Consider the following 6,000-nt stretch of genomic DNA (forward strand, 5'->3'; position numbering starts at 1 on the left):
CGTTCGAGTAGCTGTCCATCTCTCAGAAATAGGGTTAGTTTGGCCTTCGCTATTGCATCTCTTGGCTTTAGGAGATCTATGACAGATAGCGGATCTAACTGCAATTCTTGTTTTAACCTAGCCCGGGCTGGGGCATGGTCTTGACATTCTAGTAACACGTGATCAATGGTTTCAGCCTGATTGCAAGATGAACAAATGATGAGATGAGTCTGAGGCGTGAGATAGCAATTTCAATTTTCCTTTCATTTGAGTATGAGTTTGGCTTTTGTTGGATCTTGGGTTGAATTTTGCTTAGCCATCTGCCGATCTTACTTGCGTCCCATTGGGCTTGCCATCTTTGGGCTATGGAGGCTTTGCTTTTGCTTTTTATCTCTAGTTTACTAAAGGGGATAGGCTGTATATCCGCTTTGTCTAGTGCTAGCTTCGCCAGTGAGTCTGCTTTTCATTTCCATGAATATCTATGTGAGGGGGGATTCAACACAGCTCCACCTGTTGCCCTTGGTCCGATAGTTTTGTATATTCGTATAGAATATTGTTGACTGTGTTTGGCCTGGAGTTTGAGTTTCTGCCACTGATGGCCTGAACTGCACTTAGCGAGTCTGATAGGATGACTGCCTTTGCGGAATGAGTTTGAGTGCATGATGAATTGCCTCCAATTCAGCCATGAATACTGACGTACCATCAGGCAAGCGAACTGAATGTGCTTGGGGTTTGGAGCTGTGGATATGGATCCCATAACCAGCACTGTTGTTGATAAGATTCTTGGATCCATCAGTGTATCTATGGGCCCAGCTGTCCCAGGTAGAATTTTAGTGATAGCTACTGATCGTAGTAGGATTGGGTTTTCTTTTTTAGTGACTTCTGATGTTAAAGCACTTTGGGAGTTTTTAAAGTCCAGGGAGGGTGTAACCCTTTGTAGTGACTTTCTGGAGGCTGAATGTCATCCCAATTGTGACTTCGAATGAGTTCACGTAGTAATATCCCAGATGGCTTGAGTGAGGGATTTTTTCGAGCTAGGGCTTCATCTCGAGTGTTTTTTGTCTTGCCATATCTTTTTAACCAAAGGAATTGATGTTCGTCCCCAGAACGATAATATTGCCTGCTCTCTTCTTAGTTTCAATGGGAGTTCTCCCGTTTCTACTTGTAGTGCTTCTAGTGAGGTGCCTGTGGTCAGCGTTAGGGTTTGTATTGTATTCTGTCTAGGCACCTCAAGACAGTATTTGATGCTGAATGAAAAGCCTCACAACCATAGTCAATTTTTGATCTGATAAGAGATTTGTAGAGGTCCAGCTGAGTGTCCCTCGATGTGCCTGAAATTGCACTTAATACATTCAGGTCTTTTTGACATCTGTTTTCCACATATTCTATATGTTTGCGCCAAGTGAGGTGTTGATCAAGGATCACCCCAAGAGATATTGTAGATTTTTCGAATTCGATAGGTTTGCCTTTTATGGAGACACGGGGTATCATAGCATCTTTCCCCCAGCGTTTGAATAGAACTCCAACAGTTTTTTTTACTGAATCCCCATTTATTGCACCATTGAGTTTTTTTCTGACTTGTTAAATATCTCTGTGCTTTCATCAGCGAATTTAGAAGTTTGGGTAGGAGAGTTGACATGGTCAAAAAGATCATGGTATTGAACAGGGTTGGGTTTATAATGCTGCCTTGTGGCGTGCCATTGTCCAGTGCCATAGGATCAGATTGATTGTTCCCTATTTTTACTGATAGCGACCTGTCTTGCAGGAAGCTGTCTATAAAGTTTGCCATGTTCCCTTCTACTCCATTTTGTGCTAGTTTTGAGAGGAGTCTGTCATGCCATACCATGTTGAAGGCTTTGCTGAAGTCCAGAAATACGGCGGCTAGGTATTGTCTGTTTTTATTTCATTTTCCAGTCTTTGAATATGATCTAGCACGAGTGTCCCTTCCTAAAGCCACTTTGGTCAGGTTTTATGTGGTTGCCAGTTTCAAGGTGATGCATGAGCCTTTTCGTAACCATGGCTTTTCACATGTTTGAGGTGAGTGAGATCATTTGAAAAGGGTTTGGTAGGGCTTCGTCTTCCGTTGCTTTAGCAGCGGGATAACTGCAGAATATTTCCATGCTTTTGGGACTTCTCCTTTGGACCATATCGTGTTATACAACTCAGTGAGTAAGCTTTTGGTTTGATCAGGTAGGTTTTACCCCTGATTGCGTGTATTTTGCTCCAGACTGTTTCAGCATTTGTTTTCTCATTGAGGGATTTGCAGAAGGTCTGCCATGACTCTTTTTTAGAATCGTCTATGAGTTGTCTTACTTTTGTCCTGGCTGCTCGGACTTGGGCGAAGGCTGATTTATCCCTTTTTGACCTATTTAGGGCTTTCTTTCTCACTCTCCTAGCTTTTGCTTTTTCCCTGTTCCACCATGGTACCGGAGTTTTGCCAGTTTTGTGGTCTTTTTTTGGAATTGATTTTTCAGCTGCGGCAATAATTGCTGAGATTTTGGCAAAAAAAGATCAGGATTATCCGAGGCAATTTCTGAGGACTTGAATGATATACATTCCTTCCTGAATTTAAGCCAATCAGCCTTTGCTTAGTCCCATGTGGGCTGAGGATTGGGCTGTTCCTCTAATGGTGGTGGGCTACCTATGTAGGTGAGTATAGGAAGGTGATCGTCATGGACTTGCCATTGGCAATGTGAGGCGAGATTTTTGGTGGCAATTGTGAGATCAATTGAACTCCACGTGTTGTGGACTTGGTCATAATGTGTGTGACTGCCGTTGTTTAGAGTTATGAGGTTGTCGTCCTCAACCCATTTCTCTACCATTTTGCTGTATTTGCATGAATCATTCCTGTCTTCCCAAAGAGGTCTGTGGGCATTAAAATCACCAAGGATTATCCCATTTTTGCCTACTATTTGAGCTAGTCTTGTAAGCTCTTCCATGTTCGTTGAATCAAAGTGAATCTTCAACAATGTAATATACTGATAATTATGACTACATACCGTGTGTCTTCGTAGAAAAGTCAGTGTCTTGACTGTGTGTTTTCTTTGATGAGAATGTTTTTCACCGACCTTAGCGTGTAGGGGTGTGATGTCCTGGGCAGGAAACCATTTTTTTGACTACTCTTCTTTCATTAATTAACGTGTTGGGCATCCCTAATTAACCTTTACTAATTCACGTTAAACCAACACAGGATGTTTTCTGGAAGTGGATATTCGCGAATGTCATAGGGCTGACACGACACGTGTTAATATTGTCCTAGCACTTCTAAAGTTACTAAACATTCTTAATATCTAAAGACTAGTATTATATCTAATTTTATACCACTTTATTGTCTCATATTGCGGTAGTTAAAGAAAACAAGGTGCTCAAAGTGGAGCCCTTTTCCCTCTACATTCTCAACATAGTCTCTATCAGAAGTGTTTGGCTTGTGTTCGGTCCGACTTGGCCCGGGCTGTCAAAATCAACTTTAAACACACACATGTATCATCAAATGTTTTTACATCTATAGATTAGTATTATAGCTACCTGTATACCACTTTATAATGTCACAGTACATCGTACTTAAAGAAAACAGGGTGCTCAAAGTGAAGCCACTTTCCCTCTACATTCTCAACATAGTCTCTATCAAAAGTGTTTGGCTTGTGTTTGGTCCGACATGGCCTGGGATGTCACAATCAACATTAACCAGTCAGATGCATCATCAAATGTATTTACATCCATAGACTAGTATTATATCTACCTATATACCACTTTATAATGTCACAGTACATCGTACTTAAAGAAAACTGGTCCGTTAAAGTCAAACACTTTTACTGTATTTACTTAAGAAAACCTTTCATGATTGAATTTAATCGTGCACTATTGCACATATTTATTTATCTGAAGATCCTCTTGTGAAGCATGTCAAGACTGAAAACAAGTCATTCAATGGATTTTCCTAAACGACCCATTGACGCAGTTCTGAATATCAATGTTAATGTTTATTTTGTTGATGGTGCTGGACGGTATAAAATCTTTGAATTAAGTTAAAATGAGTTAAGTGTTGTGTCATGATTCTTGAAAGATATACATATATATATTTGCGAAACAAAAACATGAGTTTTAAATAAAGTAACATATTCTCGCCCATGGGCCTGCCTATTGGCCTGCCCATGGGCGACATAGTGAAAATATTGAGTTTTTGAACAATTTGTTTTCATTTTTTCTTCCTTGGTATATTCCCATGAAAACAGCATGTTTAATTTTGTAAATACCTTTGACCGAGACTGGGCAAAGACCGTAGAGTTTCTGGACTATTGGGTTTCCAGAATTTAAATGGCACGTGTTAGAATCATATGTGCATCAACCAAGTCAGCGAGCCCGACCACCCGATCCCGTTAGTCGCCCATCGCGACAAGCACAGTCGCCTTTTACAGCAAGCATGGGTTGCTCAAGATCTATTCTACACCGAATCTTCATGGGTTCCGAGCCAACGTAAAAACCATGGCTCGATAATGTAATCACCAACATTATTATAGCAAATTTTTATGTTACCTAAGCTCTTTGCAATTCATAATTTAAATGTTTTCTTTTTGTTTTGATTAACAAGTCCATGAACACACGATAAATACCAATGGAATATAAACGTTTTGCCGAAATCACGAATATTTATAGGTATGAACAAAAGAACATGCGAGAGAAGACAACACCGAAGCTTCCTTGACAGGACGCATGACTGCAATAGGAATTGGTGACGAGTATCATTTGAGGAGAGTCGGGCATATCCGTTGACCACCTCATGTCCGACTCCGATGAACAGGGGTAGACATTTTCTACCCCGGTCTTCACAGCATGCCAACTTGTGTGTCAGGAATACACGTATAGTGTCGACGTTGTACAACCCGAGAACAGAGCTGACAAACCAAGGTTCATAATCAGGACTTAGCTAGAATTCGAACCCATACTGGAATTAATTATTATTGATTTGATTGTTGCCATGAGAGAAATGAACGCGACCAAGCCATAATTACGACAATAACAAATATGACAGAACACTAAGATAGCTCTGCTAAAAGCAGAATCAACTATAAGATTCCGTCCGTTTCATGGGCACGTGTTTATGAATAACTAAAGGTGAGCGTATCCTGACCAACCGGTGGACATTTTCATATTTCAATCCTAGTAAACTTACAAAGGAGTAAATTTCAGCAATTGCAATGAAAAGAAAACCATTGTATACTATGTAATCAAACAAGTACTGGGGTATCAACCCTTGAAGTCATTCTTGGAAAGTTCTGCAAATCCGGTCACAGTATCCATTACAATGGTGTTTGTAGATGTGGCAATACACTATGAACATATGTTTCAAAGGTGAAGCTTCATATGAAACAAACGTCCAAAGTTAATTCATATCGGGAAACATACACAAGTCCGGTCATTGCATGCATCTAATTGTATTGTTTGTTTCAATTGAGTAAAATCATAGCTTTTGGTCCCGTGTTTGTGACGTGGCTACTGGTAGAGCAGACAGGATCACCTTTTCGCGAACACCTGGTATCATCACTGTTTGATAGTGATTCATAAACACATGCTCATGATATAGGATTTCTTATGATTATGGGTCATGAAAATTCTTCACACGACAAGAGCGATGACTTCAACTTTCCTTTGTTCAACATTCCCTTTATGTCAAACAACATTCCAACAGCTCAGGCCGTTGGTGTCTACAGTTCACAAGTTTTGAGGTACAGACTACGTAGATTTCATAGAACGCCATACAACTCTTGATCAAAAGTTGTTTTAGTTGTGGGGGATATGTCCAAATTTGACGCATCAGCGACAAAAATGATGTCCGATGCAATTCCCTATTTTGACTTGTTCCATATGCTCCTGTGTTTTCTTCAAGTGAACAATTGACTTGCCTTTGTAAGGATATTTTACGACATTTTCTTTTCCATTAGTTATTTAGTTTAATGTGTACAAAATTCATTAATCAAACTGCAGCAAAGAATTCAAACAGGAAAATAATGCTTATGCCTAAAA

The sequence above is a fragment of the Haliotis cracherodii genome, unplaced genomic scaffold, assembly GCF_022045235.1.
Source record: "Haliotis cracherodii isolate W230 unplaced genomic scaffold, xgHalCrac1.p SCAF_24, whole genome shotgun sequence".
Taxonomy (NCBI): domain Eukaryota; kingdom Metazoa; phylum Mollusca; class Gastropoda; order Lepetellida; family Haliotidae; genus Haliotis; species Haliotis cracherodii.